At 50.0% G+C, this 24922-nt stretch overlaps 32 non-coding genes across 32 annotated transcripts; 4 read left to right on the forward strand and 28 right to left on the reverse strand.

Annotated features, from left to right (window-relative positions):
* Positions 1 to 1179: 1179 nt before the first annotated feature.
* trnaa-agc (transfer RNA alanine (anticodon AGC)) lies at positions 1180 to 1252 on the forward strand. Its single transcript has one exon. It is a non-coding gene; the product is annotated as a tRNA-Ala (tRNA).
* A 291-nt stretch (positions 1253 to 1543) lies between these two features.
* Positions 1544 to 1615, reverse strand: trnaq-cug (transfer RNA glutamine (anticodon CUG)). The gene has a single exon. It is a non-coding gene; the product is annotated as a tRNA-Gln (tRNA).
* A 208-nt stretch (positions 1616 to 1823) lies between these two features.
* Positions 1824 to 1895, reverse strand: trnaq-uug (transfer RNA glutamine (anticodon UUG)). Its single transcript has one exon. It is a non-coding gene; the product is annotated as a tRNA-Gln (tRNA).
* A 125-nt stretch (positions 1896 to 2020) lies between these two features.
* trnaf-gaa (transfer RNA phenylalanine (anticodon GAA)) lies at positions 2021 to 2093 on the reverse strand. Its single transcript has one exon. It is a non-coding gene; the product is annotated as a tRNA-Phe (tRNA).
* Positions 2094 to 2191: 98 nt separating this feature from the next.
* trnai-aau (transfer RNA isoleucine (anticodon AAU)) lies at positions 2192 to 2265 on the reverse strand. The gene has a single exon. It is a non-coding gene; the product is annotated as a tRNA-Ile (tRNA).
* Positions 2266 to 2768: 503 nt separating this feature from the next.
* trnaa-agc (transfer RNA alanine (anticodon AGC)) lies at positions 2769 to 2841 on the forward strand. Its single transcript has one exon. It is a non-coding gene; the product is annotated as a tRNA-Ala (tRNA).
* Positions 2842 to 4283: 1442 nt separating this feature from the next.
* trnaa-agc (transfer RNA alanine (anticodon AGC)) lies at positions 4284 to 4356 on the forward strand. Its single transcript has one exon. It is a non-coding gene; the product is annotated as a tRNA-Ala (tRNA).
* Positions 4357 to 5419: 1063 nt separating this feature from the next.
* trnaa-agc (transfer RNA alanine (anticodon AGC)) lies at positions 5420 to 5492 on the forward strand. The gene has a single exon. It is a non-coding gene; the product is annotated as a tRNA-Ala (tRNA).
* Positions 5493 to 5783: 291 nt separating this feature from the next.
* On the reverse strand, positions 5784 to 5855 carry trnaq-cug (transfer RNA glutamine (anticodon CUG)). Its single transcript has one exon. It is a non-coding gene; the product is annotated as a tRNA-Gln (tRNA).
* Positions 5856 to 6315: 460 nt separating this feature from the next.
* Positions 6316 to 6388, reverse strand: trnaf-gaa (transfer RNA phenylalanine (anticodon GAA)). Its single transcript has one exon. It is a non-coding gene; the product is annotated as a tRNA-Phe (tRNA).
* Positions 6389 to 6867: 479 nt separating this feature from the next.
* Positions 6868 to 6941, reverse strand: trnai-aau (transfer RNA isoleucine (anticodon AAU)). The gene has a single exon. It is a non-coding gene; the product is annotated as a tRNA-Ile (tRNA).
* Positions 6942 to 8220: 1279 nt separating this feature from the next.
* Positions 8221 to 8293, reverse strand: trnak-cuu (transfer RNA lysine (anticodon CUU)). Its single transcript has one exon. It is a non-coding gene; the product is annotated as a tRNA-Lys (tRNA).
* A 2098-nt stretch (positions 8294 to 10391) lies between these two features.
* trnaf-gaa (transfer RNA phenylalanine (anticodon GAA)) lies at positions 10392 to 10464 on the reverse strand. The gene has a single exon. It is a non-coding gene; the product is annotated as a tRNA-Phe (tRNA).
* A 98-nt stretch (positions 10465 to 10562) lies between these two features.
* Positions 10563 to 10636, reverse strand: trnai-aau (transfer RNA isoleucine (anticodon AAU)). Its single transcript has one exon. It is a non-coding gene; the product is annotated as a tRNA-Ile (tRNA).
* Positions 10637 to 12298: 1662 nt separating this feature from the next.
* trnaf-gaa (transfer RNA phenylalanine (anticodon GAA)) lies at positions 12299 to 12371 on the reverse strand. The gene has a single exon. It is a non-coding gene; the product is annotated as a tRNA-Phe (tRNA).
* A 98-nt stretch (positions 12372 to 12469) lies between these two features.
* On the reverse strand, positions 12470 to 12543 carry trnai-aau (transfer RNA isoleucine (anticodon AAU)). Its single transcript has one exon. It is a non-coding gene; the product is annotated as a tRNA-Ile (tRNA).
* Positions 12544 to 12631: 88 nt separating this feature from the next.
* On the reverse strand, positions 12632 to 12703 carry trnap-agg (transfer RNA proline (anticodon AGG)). Its single transcript has one exon. It is a non-coding gene; the product is annotated as a tRNA-Pro (tRNA).
* A 465-nt stretch (positions 12704 to 13168) lies between these two features.
* trnak-cuu (transfer RNA lysine (anticodon CUU)) lies at positions 13169 to 13241 on the reverse strand. The gene has a single exon. It is a non-coding gene; the product is annotated as a tRNA-Lys (tRNA).
* Positions 13242 to 14203: 962 nt separating this feature from the next.
* Positions 14204 to 14276, reverse strand: trnaf-gaa (transfer RNA phenylalanine (anticodon GAA)). Its single transcript has one exon. It is a non-coding gene; the product is annotated as a tRNA-Phe (tRNA).
* Positions 14277 to 14374: 98 nt separating this feature from the next.
* trnai-aau (transfer RNA isoleucine (anticodon AAU)) lies at positions 14375 to 14448 on the reverse strand. Its single transcript has one exon. It is a non-coding gene; the product is annotated as a tRNA-Ile (tRNA).
* A 1648-nt stretch (positions 14449 to 16096) lies between these two features.
* Positions 16097 to 16169, reverse strand: trnaf-gaa (transfer RNA phenylalanine (anticodon GAA)). Its single transcript has one exon. It is a non-coding gene; the product is annotated as a tRNA-Phe (tRNA).
* Positions 16170 to 16267: 98 nt separating this feature from the next.
* On the reverse strand, positions 16268 to 16341 carry trnai-aau (transfer RNA isoleucine (anticodon AAU)). Its single transcript has one exon. It is a non-coding gene; the product is annotated as a tRNA-Ile (tRNA).
* A 1648-nt stretch (positions 16342 to 17989) lies between these two features.
* trnaf-gaa (transfer RNA phenylalanine (anticodon GAA)) lies at positions 17990 to 18062 on the reverse strand. Its single transcript has one exon. It is a non-coding gene; the product is annotated as a tRNA-Phe (tRNA).
* A 98-nt stretch (positions 18063 to 18160) lies between these two features.
* Positions 18161 to 18234, reverse strand: trnai-aau (transfer RNA isoleucine (anticodon AAU)). The gene has a single exon. It is a non-coding gene; the product is annotated as a tRNA-Ile (tRNA).
* Positions 18235 to 18322: 88 nt separating this feature from the next.
* On the reverse strand, positions 18323 to 18394 carry trnap-agg (transfer RNA proline (anticodon AGG)). Its single transcript has one exon. It is a non-coding gene; the product is annotated as a tRNA-Pro (tRNA).
* Positions 18395 to 19894: 1500 nt separating this feature from the next.
* trnaf-gaa (transfer RNA phenylalanine (anticodon GAA)) lies at positions 19895 to 19967 on the reverse strand. Its single transcript has one exon. It is a non-coding gene; the product is annotated as a tRNA-Phe (tRNA).
* A 98-nt stretch (positions 19968 to 20065) lies between these two features.
* On the reverse strand, positions 20066 to 20139 carry trnai-aau (transfer RNA isoleucine (anticodon AAU)). The gene has a single exon. It is a non-coding gene; the product is annotated as a tRNA-Ile (tRNA).
* A 1648-nt stretch (positions 20140 to 21787) lies between these two features.
* trnaf-gaa (transfer RNA phenylalanine (anticodon GAA)) lies at positions 21788 to 21860 on the reverse strand. The gene has a single exon. It is a non-coding gene; the product is annotated as a tRNA-Phe (tRNA).
* A 98-nt stretch (positions 21861 to 21958) lies between these two features.
* trnai-aau (transfer RNA isoleucine (anticodon AAU)) lies at positions 21959 to 22032 on the reverse strand. Its single transcript has one exon. It is a non-coding gene; the product is annotated as a tRNA-Ile (tRNA).
* Positions 22033 to 22120: 88 nt separating this feature from the next.
* On the reverse strand, positions 22121 to 22192 carry trnap-agg (transfer RNA proline (anticodon AGG)). Its single transcript has one exon. It is a non-coding gene; the product is annotated as a tRNA-Pro (tRNA).
* A 1500-nt stretch (positions 22193 to 23692) lies between these two features.
* trnaf-gaa (transfer RNA phenylalanine (anticodon GAA)) lies at positions 23693 to 23765 on the reverse strand. Its single transcript has one exon. It is a non-coding gene; the product is annotated as a tRNA-Phe (tRNA).
* A 98-nt stretch (positions 23766 to 23863) lies between these two features.
* trnai-aau (transfer RNA isoleucine (anticodon AAU)) lies at positions 23864 to 23937 on the reverse strand. Its single transcript has one exon. It is a non-coding gene; the product is annotated as a tRNA-Ile (tRNA).
* Positions 23938 to 24922: the final 985 nt, after the last annotated feature.

The raw sequence follows: 24922 nt of genomic DNA on the forward strand, positions 1-24922 counted from the left end.
ACATATGGGCGTATGCCAAATCGATTGACCTGATGCCTGATAGGTTACAAGTTACTGGTGCCCTCCTTATGAGAACAAAATCCACATTCGATCAAAGTCGGAAGCTATTGCAGATGCTCGATGGTGTTTTAAAAGGAGTTTTGAGCAGGACCACTCTGGAACACAGGCCTCCACCACCCGGAACAAAACATGAACATTCCATGCACGCGCCACAGCAAACTTGGCAGAAGCAGGTCCCGCCGAGATTTGAACTCGGATCGCTGGATTCAGAGTAGATACGCTAAAAGATACGCCCAACGTGGGGCTCGAACCCACGACCCTAAGATTAAGAGTCTCATGCTCTACCGACTGAGCTAGCCGGGAAGCCGCTGTGAGCTGCTTGGGGCTGGTCGCGGTTTTTATCCGTGCCTAAATTGCGCCCGTCATCCGGAGCCTCACATTTCGCACAGGCTTGGCATAGCGTCTCGCGTGTAAAGTCAGGGTTAAGCCTAGAGCCAGGCTCAGAGTGTACTTTGTTTGTTTAAGCCATATATGTTGTTGGGGGATACAATTTCACCCAGTAGAGCAGGCCAGTAATATGCACAATCACAACCCGGAGCTAAAGTTCCGTTTCGGGTCTGTCAAACCGGAACTTGACCTACAAAAAACGCTAGTACATATGGGCGTATGCCAAATCGATTGACCTGATGCCTGATAGGTTACAAGTTACTGGTGCCCTCCTTATGAGAACAAAATCCACATTCGATCAAAGTCGGAAGCTATTGCAGATGCTCGATGGTGTTTTAAAAGGAGTTTTGAGCAAGACCTCTCTGGAACACAGGCCTCCACCACCCGGAACAAAACATGAACATTCCATGCACGCGCCACAGCAAACTTGAGCTGATGTAAACTCTCACATAACACCCGCTGTCTTCTTTGCACACGAGGCAACTGAGCAATCATACCCCTAGACCAACGAGCCAACACACACACATCCTTCCTGCTGCTGCCTGGCCGCAAACATTTCCGTTTGCAAGGCTTAAAGCACAAAGGTTTAATTAAATGTACAACTAAACGGTAGCCAGTGCAAAGTTGCCGACACAGAGGAAATACGGTCTCTTTGCTTTGTGGGCATTGGAAACCACGCTGCAGCATTTTCACACATGCTGTGGGATGGACACCTTCTCACCACATCGTCGAGGGGAATTAGCTCAAATGGTAGAGCGCTCGCTTAGCATGCGAGAGGTAGCGGGATCGATGCCCGCATTCTCCATGCTGTGTACTGCCCTTTTACGCTCACTTCAAAGGGATGTTCAGTTTCACCGCCACATCAGCAGTTGCGCATCAGCTCTGTTTTTTCCCGCCCTTCCGCAAAACAAGTTAAAAAGTTTCCACCGAGATTTGAACTTGGATCGCTGGATTCAAAGCCCAGAGTGCTAACCATTGCACCATGGAACCACCACACGCTGGTCTCTGGTCGTCTGAGAGGCAGATAGCGATGAGGCTAGGTGGAATCAGAAAAGTTTTTTTCGGAGGAGGTCCTGCGCACATTCCTGGCAAAAGCAGGTCCCACCGAGATTTGAACTCGGATCGCTGGATTCAGAGTCCAGAGTGCTAACCATTACAGCATGGAACCTTGGCGTGGGTAGCCTTTTCCCACCGAGCAGCAGAGGTGTTTAGTCATTCAGCCCAGAAGCGCGACAGCAAAGAGCACGTGAAGCCTTTTCTTTTTAAGCCCATGTTTCCCCGATCTCGACTGGCTTTTAGAGTGCCAGTTTCACCGCCACATCAGCAGTTGCGCATCAGCTCTGTTTTTTCCCGCCCTTCCGCAAAACAAGCTAAAAAGGTTCCACCGAGATTTGAACTCGGATCGCTGGATTCAAAGCCCAGAGTGCTAAACATTACACCATGGAACCACCACACGCTGGTCTCTGGCCGTCTGAGAGGCAGATAGTGATGAGGCTAGGTGGAATCAGGTTAACAGGAGATGACGTTTGCTCACTGGAGACCCTCGACCAAAAACACAGGAACCAGGTTGCTCTGCCGAAACCCAGGATCGAACCAGGGACCTTTAGATCTTCAGTCTAACGCTCTCCCAACTGAGCTATTTCGGCCAGGTCTACTGGCAAATGGTTTGTCCAGCAGGTATTTCTGGGAGACCGCCCGTCACTTTCGAGGTGAGCAGAGCTGAGGGTCCCAGAGAGCAAAAGTGTGGCCAGTACGGGGATCGAACCCACGACCTTGGCGTTATTAGCACCACGCTCTAACCAACTGAGCTAACCGGCCCCGCTCTGACTCCTTTTATCCCCAATTTCCCAGGAATATCCTAGTTGCCCTAGTCAGCTTGAAGAGATTAAAAGCAAAGCCTGAGAACGGGTTCGTCCGGGATTTGAACCCGGGACCTCTCGCACCCTAAGCGAGCATCATACCCCTAGACCAACGAGGCAACACACACATGTCCTTCCTGCTGCTGCCTGGCCGAAAACATTTCCGTTTGCCAGGCTTAAAGCACAAAGGTTTAATTAAATGTACAACTAAACGGTAGCCAGTGCAAAGTTGCCGACACAGAGGAAATACGGTCTCTTTGCTTTGTGAGAACTTGACCTACAAAAAACGCTAGTACATATGGGCGTATGCCAAATCGATTGACCTGATGCCTGATAGGTTACAAATTACTGGTGCCCTCCTTATGAGAACAAAATCCACATTCGATCAAAGTCGGAAGCTATTGCAGATGCTCGATGGTGTTTTAAAAGGAGTTTTAAAACACCTTCTCACCACATCGTCGAGGGGAATTAGCTCAAATGGTAGAGCGCTCGCTTAGCATGCGAGAGGTAGCGGGATCGATGCCCGCATTCTCCACGCGGTGTACTGCCCTTTTACGCTCACTTCAAAGGGATGTTCAGTTTCACCGCCACATCAGCAGTTGCGCATCAGCTCTGTTTTTTCCCGCCCTTCCGCAAAACAAGTTAAAAAGTTTCCACCGAGATTTGAACTTGGATCGCAACTTGGATCGGATCGGGTTCGATCCAAATCGTCGGCAACTTAGCCAGTGCAAAGTTGCCGACACAGAGGAAATACGGTCTCTTTGCTTTGTGAGAACTTGACCTACAAAAAACGCTAGTACATATGGGCGTATGCCAAATCGATTGAACTGATGCCTGATAGGTTACAAGTTACTGGTGCCCTCCTTATGAGAACAAAATCCACATTCGATCAAAGTCGGAAGCTATTGCAGATGCTCGATGGTGTTTTAAAAGGAGTTTTGAGCAGGACCACTCTGGAACACAGGCCTCCACCACCCGGAACAAAACATGAACACTCCATGCACGCGCCACAGCAAACTTGGCAGAAGCAGGTCCCGCCGAGATTTGAACTCGGATCGCTGGATTCAGAGTAGATACGCTAATAGATACGCCCAACGTGGGGCTCGAACCCACGACCCTGAGATTAAGAGTCTCATGCTCTACCGACGGAGCTAGCCAGGCAGCCACTGTGAGCTGTTTGGGGCTGGTCGCGGTTTTTATCCGTGCCTAAATTGCGCCGGTCATCCGGAGCCTCACATTTCGCACAGGCTTGGCATAGCGTCTCGCGGGTAAAGTCAGGGTTAAGCCTAGAGCCAGGCTCAGAGTGTACTTTGTTTGTTTAAGCCATATATGTTGTTGGGGGATACAATTTCACCCAGTAGAGCAGGCCAGTAATATGCACAATCACAACCCGGAGCTAAAGTTCCGTTTCGGGTCTGTCAAACCGGAACTTGACCTACAAAAAACGCTAGTACATATGGGCGTATGCCAAATCGATTGACCTGATGCCTGATAGGTTACAAGTTACTGGTGCCCTCCTTATGAGAACAAAATCCACATTCGATCAAAGTCGGAAGCTATTGCAGATGCTCGATGGTGTTTTAAAAGGAGTTTTGAGCAGGACCTCTCTGGAACACAGGCCTCCACCACCCGGAACAAAACATGAACATTCCATGCACGCGCCAGAGCAAACTTGAGCTGATGTAAACTCTCACATAACACCCGCTATCTTCTTTGCACACGAGGCAACTGAGCAATCATACCCCTAGACCAACGAGCCAACACACACACATCCTTCCTGCTGCTGCCTGGCCGCAAACATTTCCGTTTGCAAGGCTTAAAGCACAAAGGTTTAATTAAATGTACAACTAAACGGTAGCCAGTGCAAAGTTGCCGACACAGAGGAAATACGGTCTCTTTGCTTTGTGGGCATTGGAAACCACGCTGCAGCACTTTCACACATGCTGTGGGATGGACACCTTCTCACCACATCGTCGAGGGGAATTAGCTCAAATGGTAGAGCGCTCGCTTAGCATGCGAGAGGTAGCGGGATCGATGCCCGCATTCTCCACGCGGTGTACTGCCCTTTTACGCTCACTTCAAAGGGATGTTCAGTTTCACCGCCACATCAGCAGTTGCGCATCAGCTCTGTTTTTTCCCGCCCTTCCGCAAAACAAGTTAAAAAGTTTCCACCGAGATTTGAACTTGGATCGCTGGATTCAAAGCCCAGAGTGCTAACCATTGCACCATGGAACCACCACACGCTGGTCTCTGGTCGTCTGAGAGGCAGATAGCGATGAGGCTAGGTGGAATCAGAAACGTTTTTTTCGGACGAGGTCCTGCGCACATTCCTGGCAAAAGCAGGTCCCACCGAGATTTGAACTCGGATCGCTGGATTCAGGTCCTGCTCAAATTACTGGCCTGCTCTACTGGGTGAAATTGTATCCCCCAACAACATATATGGCTTAAACAAACACGCATAGCGCATAGCGCAAAGCACAAAGGTTTAATTAAAAGTACAACTAAACGGTAGCCAGTGCAAAGTTGCCGACACAGAGGAAATACGGTCTCTTTGCTTTGTGAGAACTTGACCTACAAAAAACGCTAGTACATATGGGCGTATGCCAAATCGATTGACCTGATGCCTGATAGGTTACAAGTTACTGGTGCCCTCCTTATGAGAACAAAATCCACATTCGATCAAAGTCGGAAGCTATTGCAGATGCTCGATGGTGTTTTAAAAGGAGTTTTGAGCAGGACCACTCTGGAACACAGGCCTCCACCACCCGGAACAAAACATGAACATTCCATGCACGCGCCACAGCAAACTTGAGCTGATGTAAACTCTCACATAACACCCGCTGTCTTCTTTGCACACGAGGCAACTGAGCAATCATACCCCTAGACCAACGAGCCAACACACACACATCCTTCCTGCTGCTGCCTGGCCGCAAACATTTCCGTTTGCAAGGCTTAAAGCACAAAGGTTTAATTAAATGTACAACTAAACGGTAGCCAGTGCAAAGTTGCCGACACAGAGGAAATACGGTCTCTTTGCTTTGTGGGCATTGGAAACCACGCTGCAGCACTTTCACACATGCTGTGGGATGGACACCTTCTCACCACATCGTTGAGGGGAATTAGCTCAAATGGTAGAGCGCTCGCTTAGCATGCGAGAGGTAGCGGGATCGATGCCCGCATTCTCCACGCAGTGTACTGCCCTTTTACGCTCACTTCAAAGGGATGTTCAGTTTCACCGCCACATCAGCAGTTGCGCATCAGCTCTGTTTTTTCCCGCCCTTCCGCAAAACAAGTTAAAAAGTTTCCACCGAGATTTGAACTTGGATCGCTGGATTCAAAGCCCAGAGTGCTAACCATTGCACCATGGAACCACCACACGCTGGTCTCTGGTCGTCTGAGAGGCAGATAGCGATGAGGCTAGGTGGAATCAGAAAAGTTTTTTTCGGACGAGGTCCTGCGCACATTCCTGGCAAAAGCAGGTCCCACCGAGATTTGAACTCGGATCGCTGGATTCAGAGTCCAGAGTGCTAACCATTACACCATGGAACCTTGGCGTGGGTAGCCTTTTCCCACCGAGCAGCAGAGGTGTTTAGTCATTCAGCCCAGAAGCGCGACAGCAAAGAGCACGTGAAGCCTTTTCTTTTTAAGCCCATGTTTCCCCGATCTCGACTGGCTTTTAGAGTGCCAGTTTCACCGCCACATCAGCAGTTGCGCATCAGCTCTGTTTTTTCCCGCCCTTCCGCAAAACAAGCTAAAAAGGTTCCACCGAGATTTGAACTCGGATCGCTGGATTCAAAGCCCAGGAATATCCTAGTCCCCAATTTCCCAGGAACTCGGATCGCTGGATTCAAAGCCCAGAGTGCTAAACATTACACCATGGAACCACCACACGCTGGTCTCTGGCCGTCTGAGAGGCAGATAGTGATGAGGCTAGGTGGAATCAGGTTAACAGGAGATGACGTTTGCTCACTGGAGACCCTCGACCAAAAACACAGGAACCTTGTTGCTCTGCCGAAACCCAGGATCGAACCAGGGACCTTTAGATCTTCAGTCTAACGCTCTCCCAACTGAGCTATTTCGGCCAGGTCTACTGGCAAATGGTTTGTCCAGCAGGGATTTCTGGGAGACCGCCCGTCACTTTCGAGGTGAGCAGAGCTGAGGGTCCCAGAGAGCAAAAGTGTGGCCAGTACGGGGATCAAACCCACGACCTTGGCGTTATTAGCACCACGCTCTAACCAACTGAGCTAACAAGTGCTAACCATTACACCATGGAACCACCACACGCTGGTCTCTGGCCGTCTGAGAGGCAGATAGTAATGAGGCTAGGTGGAATCAGGTTAACAGGAGATGACGTTTGCTCACTGGAGACCCTCGACCAAAAACACAGGAACCAGGTTGCTCTGCCGAAACCCGGGATCGAACCAGGGACCTTTAGATCTTCAGTCTAACTGAGCTATTTCGGCCAGGTCTACTGGTAAATGGTTTGTCCAGCAGGTATTTCTGGGAGACCGCCCGTCACTTTCGAGGTGAGCAGAGCTGAGGGTCCCAGAGAGCAAAAGTGTGGCCAGTACGGGGATCGAACCCACGACCTTGGCGTTATTAGCACCACGCTCTAACCAACTGAGCTAACCGGCCCCGCTCTGACTCCTTTTATCCCCAATTTCCCGGGAATATCCTAGTTGCCCTAGTCAGCTTGAAGAGATTAAAAGCAAAGCCTGAGAACGGGCTCGTCTGGGATTTGAACCCGGGACCTCTCACACCCTAAGCGAGAATCATACCCCTAGACCAACTAGCCAACACACACATGTCCTTCCTGCTGCTGCCTGGCCGAAAACATTTCCGTTTGCCAGGCTTAAAGCACAAAGGTTTAATTAAATGTACAACTAAACGGTAGCCAGTGCAAAGTTGCCGACACAGAGGAAATACGGTCTCTTTGCTTTGTGAGAACTTGACCTACAAAAAACGCTAGTACATATGGGCGTATGCCAAATCGATTGACCTGATGCCTGATAGGTTACAAGTTACTGGTGCCCTCCTTATGAGAACAAAATCCACATTCGATCAAAGTCGGAAGCTATTGCAGATGCTCGATGGTGTTTTAAAAGGAGTTTTGAGCAGGACCACTCTGGAACACAGGCCTCCACCACCCGGAACAAAACATGAACATTCCATGCACGCGCCACAGCAAACTTGGCAGAAGCAGGTCCCGCCGAGATTTGAACTCGGATCGCTGGATTCAGAGTAGATACGCTAATAGATACGCCCAACGTGGGGCTCGAACCCACGACCCTGCGATTAAGAGTCTCATGCTCTACCGACTGAGCTAGCCGGGAAGCCGCTGTGAGCTGCTTGGGGCTGGTCGCGGTTTTTATCCGTGCCTAAATTGCGCCCGTCATCCGGAGCCTCACATTTCGCACAGGCTTGGCATAGCGTCTCGCGGGTAAAGTCAGGGTTAAGCCTAGAGCCAGGCTCAGAGTGTACTTTGTTTGTTTAAGCCATATATGTTTTTGGGGGATACAATTTCACCCAGTAGAGCAGGCCAGAAATATGCACAATCATAACCCGGAGCTAAAGTTCCGTTTCGGGTCTGTCAAACCGGAACTTGACCTACAAAAAACGCTAGTACATATGGGCGTATGCCAAATCGATTGACCTGATGCCTGATAGGTTACAAGTTACTGGTGCCCTCCTTATGAGAACAAAATCCACATTCGATCAAAGTCGGAAGCTATTGCAGATGCTCGATGGTGTTTTAAAAGGAGTTTTGAGCAGGACCACTCTGGAACACAGGCCTCCACCACCCGGAACAAAACATGAACATTCCATGCACGCGCCACAGCAAACTTGGTAGAAGCAGGTCCCGCCGAGATTTGAACTCGGATCGCTGGATTCAGAGTAGATACGCTAATAGATACGCCCAACGTGGGGCTCGAACCCACGACCCTGAGATTAAGAGTCTCATGCTCTACCGACTGAGCTAGCCGGGCAGCCGCTGTGAGCTGCTTGGGGCTGGTCGCGGTTTTTATCCGTGCCTAAATTGCGCCCGTCATCCGGAGCCTCACATTTCGCACAGGCTTGGCATAGCGTCTCGCGGGTAAAGTCAGGGTTAAGCCTAGAGCCAGGCTCAGAGTGTACTTTGTTTGTTTAAGCCATATATGTTGTTGGGGGATACAATTTCACCCAGTAGAGCAGGCCAGTAATATGCACAATCATAACCCGGAGCTAAAGTTCCGTTTCGGGTCTGTCAAACCGGAACTTGACCTACAAAAAACGCTAGTACATATGGGCGTATGCCAAATCGATTGACCTGATGCCTGATAGGTTACAAGTTACTGGTGCCCTCCTTATGAGAACAAAATCCACATTCGATCAAAGTCGGAAGCTATTGCAGATGCTCGATGGTGTTTTAAAAGGAGTTTTGAGCAGGACCTCTCTGGAACACAGGCCTCCACCACCCGGAACAAAACATGAACATTCCATGCACGCGCCACAGCAAACTTGAGCTGATGTAAACTCTCACATAACACCCGCTGTCTTCTTTGCACACGAGGCAACTGAGCAATCATACCCCTAGACCAACGAGCCAACACACACACATCCTTCCTGCTGCTGCCTGGCCGCAAACATTTCCGTTTGCAAGGCTTAAAGCACAAAGGTTTAATTAAATGTACAACTAAACGGTAGCCAGTGCAAAGTTGCCGACACAGAGGAAATACGGTCTCTTTGCTTTGTGAGAACTTGACCTACAAAAAACGCTAGTACATATGGGCGTATGCCAAATCGATTGACCTGATGCCTGATAGGTTACAAGTTACTGGTGCCCTCCTTATGAGAACAAAATCCACATTCGATCAAAGTCGGAAGCTATTGCAGATGCTCGATGGTGTTTTAAAAGGAGTTTTGAGCAGGACCACTCTGGAACACAGGCCTCCACCACCCGGAACAAAACATGAACATTCCATGCACGCGCCACAGCAAACTTGGCAGAAGCAGGTCCCGCCGAGATTTGAACTCGGATCGCTGGATTCAGAGTAGATACGCTAATAGATACGCCCAACGTGGGGCTCGAACCCACGACCCTGCGATTAAGAGTCTCATGCTCTACCGACTGAGCTAGCCGGGCAGCCGCTGTGAGCTGCTTGGGGCTGGTCGCGGTTTTTATCCGTGCCTAAATTGCGCCCGTCATCCGGAGCCTCACATTTCGCACAGGCTTGGCATAGCGTCTCGCGGGTAAAGTCAGGGTTAAGCCTAGAGCCAGGCTCAGAGTGTACTTTGTTTGTTTAAGCCATATATGTTGTTGGGGGATACAATTTCACCCAGTAGAGCAGGCCAGTAATATGCACAATCATAACCCGGAGCTAAAGTTCCGTTTCGGGTCTGTCAAACCGGAACTTGACCTACAAAAAACGCTAGTACATATGGGCGTATGCCAAATCGATTGACCTGATGCCTGATAGGTTACAAGTTACTGGTGCCCTCCTTATGAGAACAAAATCCACATTCGATCAAAGTCGGAAGCTATTGCAGATGCTCGATGGTGTTTTAAAAGGAGTTTTGAGCAGGACCTCTCTGGAACACAGGCCTCCACCACCCGGAACAAAACATGAACATTCCATGCACGCGCCACAGCAAACTTGAGCTGATGTAAACTCTCACATAACACCCGCTGTCTTCTTTGCACACGAGGCAACTGAGCAATCATACCCCTAGACCAACGAGCCAACACACACACATCCTTCCTGCTGCTGCCTGGCCGCAAACATTTCCGTTTGCAAGGCTTAAAGCACAAAGGTTTAATTAAATGTACAACTAAACGGTAGCCAGTGCAAAGTTGCCGACACAGAGGAAATACGGTCTCTTTGCTTTGTGGGCATTGGAAACCACGCTGCAGCACTTTCACACATGCTGTGGGATGGACACCTTCTCACCACATCGTCGAGGGGAATTACACCATGGAACCACCACACGCTGGTCTCTGGCCGTCTGAGAGGCAGATAGTGATGAGGCTAGGTGGAATCAGGTTAACAGGAGATGACGTTTGCTCACTGGAGACCCTCGACCAAAAACACAGGAACCAGGTTGCTCTGCCGAAACCCGGGATCGAAACAGGGACCTTTAGATCTTCAGTCTAACGCTCTCCCAACTGAGCTATTTCGGCCAGGTCTACTGGCAAATGGTTTGTCCAGCAGGGATTTCTGGGAGACCGCCCGTCACTTTCGAGGTGAGCAGAGCTGAGGGTCCCAGAGAGCAAAAGTGTGGCCAGTACGGGGATCGAACCCACGACCTTGGCTTTATTAGCACCACGCTCTAACCAACTGAGCTAACCGGCCCCGCTCTGACTCCTTTTATCCCCAATTTCCCAGGAATATCCTAGTTGCCCTAGTCAGCTTGAAGAGATTAAAAGCAAAGCCTGAGAACGGGCTCGTCCGGGATTTGAACCGGGGACCTCTCGCACCCTAAGCGAGAATCATACCCCTAGACCAACGAGCCAACACACACATGTCCTTCCTGCTGCTGCCTGGCCGAAAACATTTCCGTTTGCCAGGCTTAAAGCACAAAGGTTTAATTAAAAGTACAACTAAACGGTAGCCAGTGCAAAGTTGCCGACACAGAGGAAATACGGTCTCTTTGCTTTGTGAGAACTTGACCTACAAAAAACGCTAGTACATATGGGCGTATGCCAAATCGATTGACCTGATGCCTGATAGGTTACAAGTTACTGGTGCCCTCCTTATGAGAACAAAATCCACATTCGATCAAAGTCGGAAGCTATTGCAGATGCTCGATGGTGTTTTAAAAAAGGAGTTTTGAGCAGGACCACTCTGGAACACAGGCCTCCACCACCCGGAACAAAACATGAACATTCCATGCACGCGCCACAGCAAACTTGGCAAAAGCAGGTCCCGCCGAGATTTGAACTCGGATCGCTGGATTCAGAGTAGATACGCTAATAGATACGCCCAACTTGGGGCTCGAACCCACGACCCAGAGATTAAGAGTCTCATGCTCTACCGACTGAGCTAGCCGGGCAGCCGCTGTGAGCTGCTTGGGGCTGGTCGCGGTTTTTATCCGTGCCTAAATTGCGCCCGTCATCCGGAGCCTCACATTTCGCACAGGCTTGGCATAGCGTCTCGCGGGTAAAGTCAGGGTTAAGCCTAGAGCCAGGCTCAGAGTGTACTTTGTTTGTTTAAGCCATATATGTTTTTGGGGGATACAATTTCACCCAGTAGAGCAGGCCAGAAATATGCACAATCATAACCCGGAGCTAAAGTTCCGTTTCGGGTCTGTCAAACCGGAACTTGACCTACAAAAAACGCTAGTACATATGGGCGTATGCCAAATCGATTGACCTGATTCCTGATAGGTTACAAGTTACTGGTGCCCTCCTTATGAGAACAAAATCCACATTCGATCAAAGTCGGAAGCTATTGCAGATGCTCGATGGTGTTTTAAAAGGAGTTTTGAGCAGGACCTCTCTGGAACACAGGCCTCCACCACCCGGAACAAAACATGAACATTCCATGCACGCGCCAGAGCAAACTTGAGCTGATGTAAACTCTCACATAACACCCGCTGTCTTCTTTGCACACGAGGCAACTGAGCAATCATACCCCTAGACCAACGAGCCAACACACACACATCCTTCCTGCTGCTGCCTGGCCGCAAACATTTCCGTTTGCAAGGCTTAAAGCACAAAGGTTTAATTAAATGTACAACTAAACGGTAGCCAGTGCAAAGTTGCCGACACAGAGGAAATACGGTCTCTTTGCTTTGTGGGCATTGGAAACCACGCTGCAGCACTTTCACACATGCTGTGGGATGGACACCTTCTCACCACATCGTCGAGGGGAATTACACCATGGAACCACCACACGCTGGTCTCTGGCCGTCTGAGAGGCAGATAGTGATGAGGCTAGGTGGAATCAGGTTAACAGGAGATGACGTTTGCTCACTGGAGACCCTCGACCAAAAACACAGGAACCAGGTTGCTCTGCCGAAACCCGGGATCGAACCAGGGACCTTTAGATCTTCAGTCTAACGCTCTCCCAACTGAGCTATTTCGGCCAGGTCTACTTGCAAATGGTTTGTCCAGCAGGGATTTCTGGGAGACCGCCTGTCACTTTCGAGGTGAGCAGAGCTGAGGGTCCCAGAGAGCAAAAGTGTGGCCAGTACGGGGATCGAACCCACGACCTTGGCGTTATTAGCACCACGCTCTAACCAACTGAGCTAACCGGCCCCGCTCTGACTCCTTTTATCCCCAATTTCCCAGGAATATCCTAGTTGCCCTAGTCAGCTTGAAGAGATTAAAAGCAAAGCCTGAGAACGGGCTCGTCCGGGATTTGAACCCGGGACCTCTCGCACCCTAAGCGAGAATCATACCCCTAGACCAACGAGCCAACACACACATGTCCTTCCTGCTGCTGCCTGGCCGAAAACATTTCCGTTTGCCAGGCTTAAAGCACAAAGGTTTAATTAAAAGTACAACTAAACGGTAGCCAGTGCAAAGTTGCCGACACAGAGGAAATACGGTCTCTTTGCTTTGTGAGAACTTGACCTACAAAAAACGCTAGTACATATGGGCGTATGGCAAATCGATTGACCTGATGCCTGATAGGTTACAAGTTACTGGTGCCCTCCTTATGAGAACAAAATCCACATTCGATCAAAGTCGGAAGCTATTGCAGATGCTCGATGGTGTTTTAAAAGGAGTTTTGAGCAGGACCACTCTGGAACACAGGCCTCCACCACCCGGAACAAAACATGAACATTCCATGCACGCGCCACAGCAAACTTGGCAGAAGCAGGTCCCGCCGAGATTTGAACTCGGATCGCTGGATTCAGAGTAGATACGCTAATAGATACGCCCAACGTGGGGCTCGAACCCACGACCCTGAGATTAAGAGTCTCATGCTCTACCGACTGAGCTAGCCGGGCAGCCGCTGTGAGCTGCTTGGGGCTGGTCGCGGTTTTTATCCGTGCCTAAATTGCGCCCGTCATCCGGAGCCTCACATTTCGCACAGGCTTGGCATAGCGTCTCGCGGGTAAAGTCAGGGTTAAGCCTAGAGCCAGGCTCAGAGTGTACTTTGTTTGTTTAAGCCATATATGTTGTTGGGGGATACAATTTCACCCAGTAGAGCAGGCCAGTAATATGCACAATCATAACCCGGAGCTAAAGTTCCGTTTCGGGTCTGTCAAACCGGAACTTGACCTACAAAAAACGCTAGTACATATGGGCGTATGCCAAATCGATTGACCTGATGCCTGATAGGTTACAAGTTACTGGTGCCCTCCTTATGAGAACAAAATCCACATTCGATCAAAGTCGGAAGCTATTGCAGATGCTCGATGGTGTTTTAAAAGGAGTTTTGAGCAGGACCTCTCTGGAACACAGGCCTCCACCACCCGGAACAAAACATGAACATTCCATGCACGCGCCACAGCAAACTTGAGCTGATGTAAACTCTCACATAACACCCGCTGTCTTCTTTGCACACGAGGCAACTGAGCAATCATACCCCTAGACCAACGAGCCAACACACACACATCCTTCCTGCTGCTGCCTGGCCGCAAACATTTCCATTTGCAAGGCTTAAAGCACAAAGGTTTAATTAAATGTACAACTAAACGGTAGCCAGTGCAAAGTTGCCGACACAGAGGAAATACGGTCTCTTTGCTTTGTGGGCATTGGAAACCACGCTGCAGCACTTTCACACATGCTGTGGGATGGACACCTTCTCACCACATCGTCGAGGGGAATTACACCATGGAACCACCACACGCTGGTCTCTGGCCGTCTGAGAGGCAGATAGTGATGAGGCTAGGTGGAATCAGGTTAACAGGAGATGACGTTTGCTCACTGGAGACCCTCGACCAAAAACACAGGAACCAGGTTGCTCTGCCGAAACCCGGGATCGAACCAGGGACCTTTAGATCTTCAGTCTAACGCTCTCCCAACTGAGCTATTTCGGCCAGGTCTACTGGCAAATGGTTTGTCCAGCAGGGATTTCTGGGAGACCGCCCGTCACTTTCGAGGTGAGCAGAGCTGAGGGTCCCAGAGAGCAAAAGTGTGGCCAGTACGGGGATCGAACCCACGACCTTGGCGTTATTAGCACCACGCTCTAACCAACTGAGCTAACCGGCCCCGCTCTGACTCCTTTTATCCCCAATTTCCCAGGAATATCCTAGTTGCCCTAGTCAGCTTGAAGAGATTAAAAGCAAAGCCTGAGAACGGGCTCGTCCTGGATTTGAACCCGGGACCTCTCGCACCCTAAGCGAGAATCATACCCCTAGACCAACGAGCCAACACACACATGTCCTTCCTGCTGCTGCCTGGCCGAAAACATTTCCGTTTGCCAGGCTTAAAGCACAAAGGTTTAATTAAAAGTACAACTAAACGGTAGCCAGTGCAAAGTTGCCGACACAGAGGAAATACGGTCTCTTTGCTTTGTGAGAACTTGACCTACAAAAAACGCTAGTACATATGGGCGTATGCCAAATCGATTGACCTGATGCCTGATAGGTTACAAGTTACTGGTGCCCTCCTTATGAGAACAAAATCCACATTCGATCAAAGTCGGAAGCTATTGCAGATGCTCAATGGTGTTTTAAAAGGAGTTTTGAGCAGGACCACTCTGGAACACAGGCCTCCACCACCCGGAACAAAACATGAACATTCCATGCACGCGCCACAGCAAACTTGGCAGAAGCAGGTCCCGCCGAGATTTGAACTCGGATCGCTGGATTCAGAGTAGATACGCTAATAGATACGCCCAACGTGGGGCCCCTGAGATTAAGAGTCTCATGCTCTACCGACTGAGCTAGCCGGGCAGCCGCTGTGAGCTGCTTGGGGCTGGTCGCGGTTTTTATCCGTGCCTAAATTGCGCCCGTCATCCGGAGCCTCACATTTCGCACAGGCTTGGCATAGCGTCTCGCGGGTAAAGTCAGGGTTAAGCCTAGAGCCAGGCTCAGAGTGTACTTTGTTTGTTTAAGCCATATATGTTTTTGGGGGATACAATTTCACCCAGTAGAGCAGGCCAGTAATATGCACAATCATAACCCGGAGCTAAAGTTCCGTTTCGGGTCTGTCAAACCGGAACTTGACCTACAAAAAACGCCAGTACATATGGGCGTATGCCAAATCGATTGACCTGATGCCTGATAGGTTACAAGTTACTGGTGCCCTCCTTATGAGAACAAAATCCACATTCGATCAAAGTCGGAAGCTATTGCAGATGCTCGATGGTGTTTTAAAAGGAGTTTTGAGCAGGACCTCTCTGGAACACAGGCCTCCACCACCCGGAACAAAACATGAACATTCCATGCACGCGCCACAGCAAACTTGAGCTGATGTAAACTCTCACATAACACCCGCTGTCTTCTTTGCACACGAGGCAACTGAGCAATCATACCCCTAGACCAACGAGCCAACACACACACATCCTTCCTGCTGCTGCCTGGCCGCAAACATTTCCGTTTGCAAGGCTTAAAGCACAAAGGTTTAATTAAATGTACAACTAAACGGTAGCCAGTGCAAAGTTGCCGACACAGAGGAAATACGGTCTCTTTGCTTTGTGGGCATTGGAAACCACGCTGCAGCACTTTCACACATGCTGTGGGATGGACACCTTCTCACCACATCGTCGAGGGGAATTACACCATGGAACCACCACACGCTGGTCTCTGGCCGTCTGAGAGGCAGATAGTGATGAGGCTAGGTGGAATCAGGTTAACAGGAGATGACGTTTGCTCACTGGAGACCCTCGACCAAAAACACAGGAACCAGGTTGCTCTGCCGAAACCCGGGATCGAACCAGGGACCTTTAGATCTTCAGTCTAACGCTCTCCCAACTGAGCTATTTCGGCCAGGTCTACTGGCAAATGGTTTGTCCAGCAGGGATTTCTGGGAGACCGCCCGTCACTTTCGAGGTGAGCAGAGCTGAGGGTCCCAGAGAGCAAAAGTGTGGCCAGTACGGGGATCGAACCCACGACCTTGGCGTTATTAGCACCACGCTCTAACCAACTGAGCTAACCGGCCCCGCTCTGACTCCTTTTATCCCCAATTTCCCAGGAATATCCTAGTTGCCCTAGTCAGCTTGAAGAGATTAAAAGCAAAGCCTGAGAACGGGCTCGTCCTGGATTTGAACCCGGGACCTCTCGCACCCTAAGCGAGAATCATACCCCTAGACCAACGAGCCAACACACACATGTCCTTCCTGCTGCTGCCTGGCCGAAAACATTTCCGTTTGCCAGGCTTAAAGCACAAAGGTTTAATTAAAAGTACAACTAAACGGTAGCCAGTGCAAAGTTGCCGACACAGAGGAAATACGGTCTCTTTGCTTTGTGAGAACTTGACCTACAAAAAACGCTAGTACATATGGGCGTATGCCAAATCGATTGACCTGATGCCTGATAGGTTACAAGTTACTGGTGCCCTCCTTATGAGAACAAAATCCACATTCGATCAAAGTCGGAAGCTATTGCAGATGCTCAATGGTGTTTTAAAAGGAGTTTTGAGCAGGACCACTCTGGAACACAGGCCTCCACCACCCGGAACAAAACATGAACATTCCATGCACGCGCCACAGCAAACTTGGCAGAAGCAGGTCCCGCCGAGATTTGAACTCGGATCGCTGGATTCAGAGTAGATACGCTAATAGATACGCCCAACGTGGGGCCCCTGAGATTAAGAGTCTCATGCTCTACCGACTGAGCTAGCCGGGCAGCCGCTGTGAGCTGCTTGGGGCTGGTCGCGGTTTTTATCCGTGCCTAAATTGCGCCCGTCATCCGGAGCCTCACATTTCGCACAGGCTTGGCATAGCGTCTCGCGGGTAAAGTCAGGGTTAAGCCTAGAGCCAGGCTCAGAGTGTACTTTGTTTGTTTAAGCCATATATGTTTTTGGGGGATACAATTTCACCCAGTAGAGCAGGCCAGTAATATGCACAATCATAACCCGGAGCTAAAGTTCCGTTTCGGGTCTGTCAAACCGGAACTTGACCTACAAAAAACGCCAGTACATATGGGCGTATGCCAAATCGATTGACCTGATGCCTGATAGGTTACAAGTTACTGGTGCCCTCCTTATGAGAACAAAATCCACATTCGATCAAAGTCGGAAGCTATTGCAGATGCTCGATGGTGTTTTAAAAGGAGTTTTGAGCAGGACCTCTCTGGAACACAGGCCTCCACCACCCGGAACAAAACATGAACATTCCATGCACGCGCCACAGCAAACTTGAGCTGATGTAAACTCTCACATAACACCCGCTGTCTTCTTTGCACACGAGGCAACTGAGCAATCATACCCCTAGACCAACGAGCCAACACACACACATCCTTCCTGCTGCTGCCTGGCCGCAAACATTTCCGTTTGCAAGGCTTAAAGCACAAAGGTTTAATTAAATGTACAACTAAACGGTAGCCAGTGCAAAGTTGCCGACACAGAGGAAATACGGTCTCTTTGCTTTGTGGGCATTGGAAACCACGCTGCAGCACTTTCACACATGCTGTGGGATGGACACCTTCTCACCACATCGTCGAGGGGAATTACACCATGGAACCACCACACGCTGGTCTCTGGCCGTCTGAGAGGCAGATAGTGATGAGGCTAGGTGGAATCAGGTTAACAGGAGATGACGTTTGCTCACTGGAGACCCTCGACCAAAAACACAGGAACCAGGTTGCTCTGCCGAAACCCGGGATCGAACCAGGGACCTTTAGATCTTCAGTCTAACGCTCTCCCAACTGAGCTATTTCGGCCAGGTCTACTGGCAAATGGTTTGTCCAGCAGGGATTTCTGGGAGACCGCCCGTCACTTTCGAGGTGAGCAGAGCTGAGGGTCCCAGAGAGCAAAAGTGTGGCCAGTACGGGGATCGAACCCACGACCTTGGCGTTATTAGCACCACGCTCTAACCAACTGAGCTAACCGGCCCCGCTCTGACTCCTTTTATCCCCAATTTCCCAGGAATATCCTAGTTGCCCTAGTCAGCTTGAAGAGATTAAAAGCAAAGCCTGAGAACGGGCTCGTCCGGGATTTGAACCCGGGACCTCTCGCACCCTAAGCGAGAATCATACCCCTAGACCAACGAGCCAACACACACATGTCCTTCCTGCTGCTGCCTGGCCGAAAACATTTCCGTTTGCCAGGCTTAAAGCACAAAGGTTTAATTAAAAGTACAACTAAACGGTAGCCAGTGCAAAGTTGCCGACACAGAGGAAATACGGTCTCTTTGCTTTGTGAGAACTTGACCTACAAAAAACGCTAGTACATATGGGCGTATGCCAAATCGATTGACCTGATGCCTGATAGGTTACAAGTTACTGGTGCCCTCCTTATGAGAACAAAATCCACATTCGATCAAAGTCGGAAGCTATTGCAGATGCTCGATGGTGTTTTAAAAGGAGTTTTGAGCAGGACCACTCTGGAACACAGGCCTCCACCACCCGGAACAAAACATGAACATTCCATGCACGCGCCACAGCAAACTTGGCAGAAGCAGGTCCCGCCGAGATTTGAACTCGGATCGCTGGATTCAGAGTAGATACGCTAATAGATACGCCCAACGTGGGGCTCGAACCCACGACCCTGAGATTAAGAGACTCATGCTCTACCGACTGAGCTAGCCGGGCAGCCGCTGTGAGCTGCTTGGGGCTGGTCGCGGTTTTTATCCGTGCCTAAATTGCGCCCGTCATCCGGAGCCTCACATTTCGCACAGGCTTGGCATAGCGTCTCGCGGGTAAAGTCAGGGTTAAGCCTAGAGCCAGGCTCAGAGTGTACTTTGTTTGTTTAAGCCATATATGTTGTTGGGGGATACAATTTCACCCAGTAGAGCAGGCCAGTAATATGCACAATCATAACCCGGAGCTAAAGTTCCGTTTCGGGTCTGTCAAACCGGAACTTGACCTACAAAAAACGCTAGTACATATGGGCGTATGCCAAATCGATTGACCTGATGCCTGATAGGTTACAAGTTACTGGTGCCCTCCTTATGGGAACAAAATCCACATTCGATCAAAGTCGGAAGCTATTGCAGATGCTCGATGGTGTTTTAAAAGGAGTTTTGAGCAGGACCTCTCTGGAACACAGGCCTCCACCACCCGGAACAAAACATGAACATTCCATGCACGCGCCACAGCAAACTTGAGCTGATGTAAACTCTCACATAACACCCGCTGTCTTCTTTGCACACGAGGCAACTGAGCAATCATACCCCTAGACCAACGAGCCAACACACACACATCCTTCCTGCTGCTGCCTGGCCGCAAACATTTCCATTTGCAAGGCTTAAAGCACAAAGGTTTAATTAAATGTACAACTAAACGGTAGCCAGTGCAAAGTTGCCGACACAGAGGAAATACGGTCTCTTTGCTTTGTGGGCATTGGAAACCACGCTGCAGCACTTTCACACATGCTGTGGGATGGACACCTTCTCACCACATCGTCGAGGGGAATTACACCATGGAACCACCACACGCTGGTCTCTGGCCGTCTGAGAGGCAGATAGTGATGAGGCTAGGTGGAATCAGGTTAACAGGAGATGACGTTTGCTCACTGGAGACCCTCGACCAAAAACACAGGAACCAGGTTGCTCTGCCGAAACCCGGGATCGAACCAGGGACCTTTAGATCTTCAGTCTAACGCTCTCCCAACTGAGCTATTTCGGCCAGGTCTACTGGCAAATGGTTTGTCCAGCAGGGATTTCTGGGAGACCGCCCATCACTTTCGAGGTGAGCAGAGCTGAGGGTCCCAGAGAGCAAAAGTGTGGCCAGTACGGGGATCGAACCCACGACCTTGGCGTTATTAGCACCACGCTCTAACCAACTGAGCTAACCGGCCCCGCTCTGACTCCTTTTATCCCCAATTTCCCAGGAATATCCTAGTTGCCCTAGTCAGCTTGAAGAGATTAAAAGCAAAGCCTGAGAACGGGCTCGTCCTGGATTTGAACCCGGGACCTCTCGCACCCTAAGCGAGAATCATACCCCTAGACCAACGAGCCAACACACACATGTCCTTCCTGCTGCTGCCTGGCCGAAAACATTTCCGTTTGCCAGGCTTAAAGCACAAAGGTTTAATTAAAAGTACAACTAAACGGTAGCCAGTGCAAAGTTGCCGACACAGAGGAAATACGGTCTCTTTGCTTTGTGAGAACTTGACCTACAAAAAACGCTAGTACATATGGGCGTATGCCAAATCGATTGACCTGATGCCTGATAGGTTACAAGTTACTGGTGCCCTCCTTATGAGAACAAAATCCACATTCGATCAAAGTCGGAAGCTATTGCAGATGCTCAATGGTGTTTTAAAAGGAGTTTTGAGCAGGACCACTCTGGAACACAGGCCTCCACCACCCGGAACAAAACATGAACATTCCATGCACGCGCCACAGCAAACTTGGCAGAAGCAGGTCCCGCCGAGATTTGAACTCGGATCGCTGGATTCAGAGTAGATACGCTAATAGATACGCCCAACGTGGGGCCCCTGAGATTAAGAGTCTCATGCTCTACCGACTGAGCTAGCCGGGCAGCCGCTGTGAGCTGCTTGGGGCTGGTCGCGGTTTTTATCCGTGCCTAAATTGCGCCCGTCATCCGGAGCCTCACATTTCGCACAGGCTTGGCATAGCGTCTCGCGGGTAAAGTCAGGGTTAAGCCTAGAGCCAGGCTCAGAGTGTACTTTGTTTGTTTAAGCCATATATGTTTTTGGGGGATACAATTTCACCCAGTAGAGCAGGCCAGTAATATGCACAATCATAACCCGGAGCTAAAGTTCTGTTTCGGGTCTGTCAAACCGGAACTTGACCTACAAAAAACGCCAGTACATATGGGCGTATGCCAAATCGATTGACCTGATGCCTGATAGGTTACAAGTTACTGGTGCCCTCCTTATGAGAACAAAATCCACATTCGATCAAAGTCGGAAGCTATTGCAGATGCTCGATGGTGTTTTAAAAGGAGTTTTGAGCAGGACCTCTCTGGAACACAGGCCTCCACCACCCGGAACAAAACATGAACATTCCATGCACGCGCCACAGCAAACTTGAGCTGATGTAAACTCTCACATAACACCCGCTGTCTTCTTTGCACACGAGGCAACTGAGCAATCATACCCCTAGACCAACGAGCCAACACACACACATCCTTCCTGCTGCTGCCTGGCCGCAAACATTTCCGTTTGCAAGGCTTAAAGCACAAAGGTTTAATTAAATGTACAACTAAACGGTAGCCAGTGCAAAGTTGCCGACACAGAGGAAATACGGTCTCTTTGCTTTGTGGGCATTGGAAACCACGCTGCAGCACTTTCACACATGCTGTGGGATGGACACCTTCTCACCACATCGTCGAGGGGAATTACACCATGGAACCACCACACGCTGGTCTCTGGCCGTCTGAGAGGCAGATAGTGATGAGGCTAGGTGGAATCAGGTTAACAGGAGATGACGTTTGCTCACTGGAGACCCTCGACCAAAAACACAGGAACCAGGTTGCTCTGCCGAAACCCGGGATCGAACCAGGGACCTTTAGATCTTCAGTCTAACGCTCTCCCAACTGAGCTATTTCGGCCAGGTCTACTGGCAAATGGTTTGTCCAGCAGGGATTTCTGGGAGACCGCCCGTCACTTTCGAGGTGAGCAGAGCTGAGGGTCCCAGAGAGCAAAAGTGTGGCCAGTACGGGGATCGAACCCACGACCTTGGCGTTATTAGCACCACGCTCTAACCAACTGAGCTAACCGGCCCCGCTCTGACTCCTTTTATCCCCAATTTCCCAGGAATATCCTAGTTGCCCTAGTCAGCTTGAAGAGATTAAAAGCAAAGCCTGAGAACGGGCTCGTCCGGGATTTGAACCCGGGACCTCTCGCACCCTAAGCGAGAATCATACCCCTAGACCAACGAGCCAACACACACATGTCCTTCCTGCTGCTGCCTGGCCGAAAACATTTCCGTTTGCCAGGCTTAAAGCACAAAGGTTTAATTAAAAGTACAACTAAACGGTAGCCAGTGCAAAGTTGCCGACACAGAGGAAATACGGTCTCTTTGCTTTGTGAGAACTTGACCTACAAAAAACGCTAGTACATATGGGCGTATGCCAAATCGATTGACCTGATGCCTGATAGGTTACAAGTTACTGGTGCCCTCCTTATGAGAACAAAATCCACATTCGATCAAAGTCGGAAGCTATTGCAGATGCTCGATGGTGTTTTAAAAGGAGTTTTGAGCAGGACCACTCTGGAACACAGGCCTCCACCACCCGGAACAAAACATGAACATTCCATGCACGCGCCACAGCAAACTTGGCAGAAGCAGGTCCCGCCGAGATTTGAACTCGGATCGCTGGATTCAGAGTAGATACGCTAATAGATACGCCCAACGTGGGGCTCGAACCCACGACCCTGAGATTAAGAGACTCATGCTCTACCGACTGAGCTAGCCGGGCAGCCGCTGTGAGCTGCTTGGGGCTGGTCGCGGTTTTTATCCGTGCCTAAATTGCGCCCGTCATCCGGAGCCTCACATTTCGCACAGGCTTGGCATAGCGTCTCGCGGGTAAAGTCAGGGTTAAGCCTAGAGCCAGGCTCAGAGTGTACTTTGTTTGTTTAAGCCATATATGTTGTTGGGGGATACAATTTCACCCAGTAGAGCAGGCCAGTAATATGCACAATCATAACCCGGAGCTAAAGTTCCGTTTCGGGTCTGTCAAACCGGAACTTGACCTACAAAAAACGCTAGTACATATGGGCGTATGCCAAATCGATTGACCTGATGCCTGATAGGTTACAAGTTACTGGTGCCCTCCTTATGGGAACAAAATCCACATTCGATCAAAGTCGGAAGCTATTGCAGATGCTCGATGGTGTTTTAAAAGGAGTTTTGAGCAGGACCTCTCTGGAACACAGGCCTCCACCACCCGGAACAAAACATGAACATTCCATGCACGCGCCACAGCAAACTTGAGCTGATGTAAACTCTCACATAACACCCGCTGTCTTCTTTGCACACGAGGCAACTGAGCAATCATACCCCTAGACCAACGAGCCAACACACACACATCCTTCCTGCTGCTGCCTGGCCGCAAACATTTCCATTTGCAAGGCTTAAAGCACAAAGGTTTAATTAAATGTACAACTAAACGGTAGCCAGTGCAAAGTTGCCGACACAGAGGAAATACGGTCTCTTTGCTTTGTGGGCATTGGAAACCACGCTGCAGCACTTTCACACATGCTGTGGGATGGACACCTTCTCACCACATCGTCGAGGGGAATTACACCATGGAACCACCACACGCTGGTCTCTGGCCGTCTGAGAGGCAGATAGTGATGAGGCTAGGTGGAATCAGGTTAACAGGAGATGACGTTTGCTCACTGGAGACCCTCGACCAAAAACACAGGAACCAGGTTGCTCTGCCGAAACCCGGGATCGAACCAGGGACCTTTAGATCTTCAGTCTAACGCTCTCCCAACTGAGCTATTTCGGCCAGGTCTACTGGCAAATGGTTTGTCCAGCAGGGATTTCTGGGAGACCGCCCATCACTTTCGAGGTGAGCAGAGCTGAGGGTCCCAGAGAGCAAAAGTGTGGCCAGTACGGGGATCGAACCCACGACCTTGGCGTTATTAGCACCACGCTCTAACCAACTGAGCTAACCGGCCCCGCTCTGACTCCTTTTATCCCCAATTTCCCAGGAATATCCTAGTTGCCCTAGTCAGCTTGAAGAGATTAAAAGCAAAGCCTGAGAACGGGCTCGTCCTGGATTTGAACCCGGGACCTCTCGCACCCTAAGCGAGAATCATACCCCTAGACCAACGAGCCAACACACACATGTCCTTCCTGCTGCTGCCTGGCCGAAAACATTTCCGTTTGCCAGGCTTAAAGCACAAAGGTTTAATTAAAAGTACAACTAAACGGTAGCCAGTGCAAAGTTGCCGACACAGAGGAAATACGGTCTCTTTGCTTTGTGAGAACTTGACCTACAAAAAACGCTAGTACATATGGGCGTATGCCAAATCGATTGACCTGATGCCTGATAGGTTACAAGTTACTGGTGCCCTCCTTATGAGAACAAAATCCACATTCGATCAAAGTCGGAAGCTATTGCAGATGCTCAATGGTGTTTTAAAAGGAGTTTTGAGCAGGACCACTCTGGAACACAGGCCTCCACCACCCGGAACAAAACATGAACATTCCATGCACGCGCCACAGCAAACTTGGCAGAAGCAGGTCCCGCCGAGATTTGAACTCGGATCGCTGGATTCAGAGTAGATACGCTAATAGATACGCCCAACGTGGGGCCCCTGAGATTAAGAGTCTCATGCTCTACCGACTGAGCTAGCCGGGCAGCCGCTGTGAGCTGCTTGGGGCTGGTCGCGGTTTTTATCCGTGCCTAAATTGCGCCCGTCATCCGGAGCCTCACATTTCGCACAGGCTTGGCATAGCGTCTCGCGGGTAAAGTCAGGGTTAAGCCTAGAGCCAGGCTCAGAGTGTACTTTGTTTGTTTAAGCCATATATGTTTTTGGGGGATACAATTTCACCCAGTAGAGCAGGCCAGTAATATGCACAATCATAACCCGGAGCTAAAGTTCCGTTTCGGGTCTGTCAAACCGGAACTTGACCTACAAAAAACGCCAGTACATATGG

This window comes from Rhinichthys klamathensis, unplaced genomic scaffold (genome assembly GCF_029890125.1).
Source record: "Rhinichthys klamathensis goyatoka isolate OS25496 unplaced genomic scaffold, OSU_Roscu_1.1 h1tg000176l_1, whole genome shotgun sequence".
NCBI lineage: Eukaryota > Metazoa > Chordata > Actinopteri > Cypriniformes > Leuciscidae > Rhinichthys > Rhinichthys klamathensis.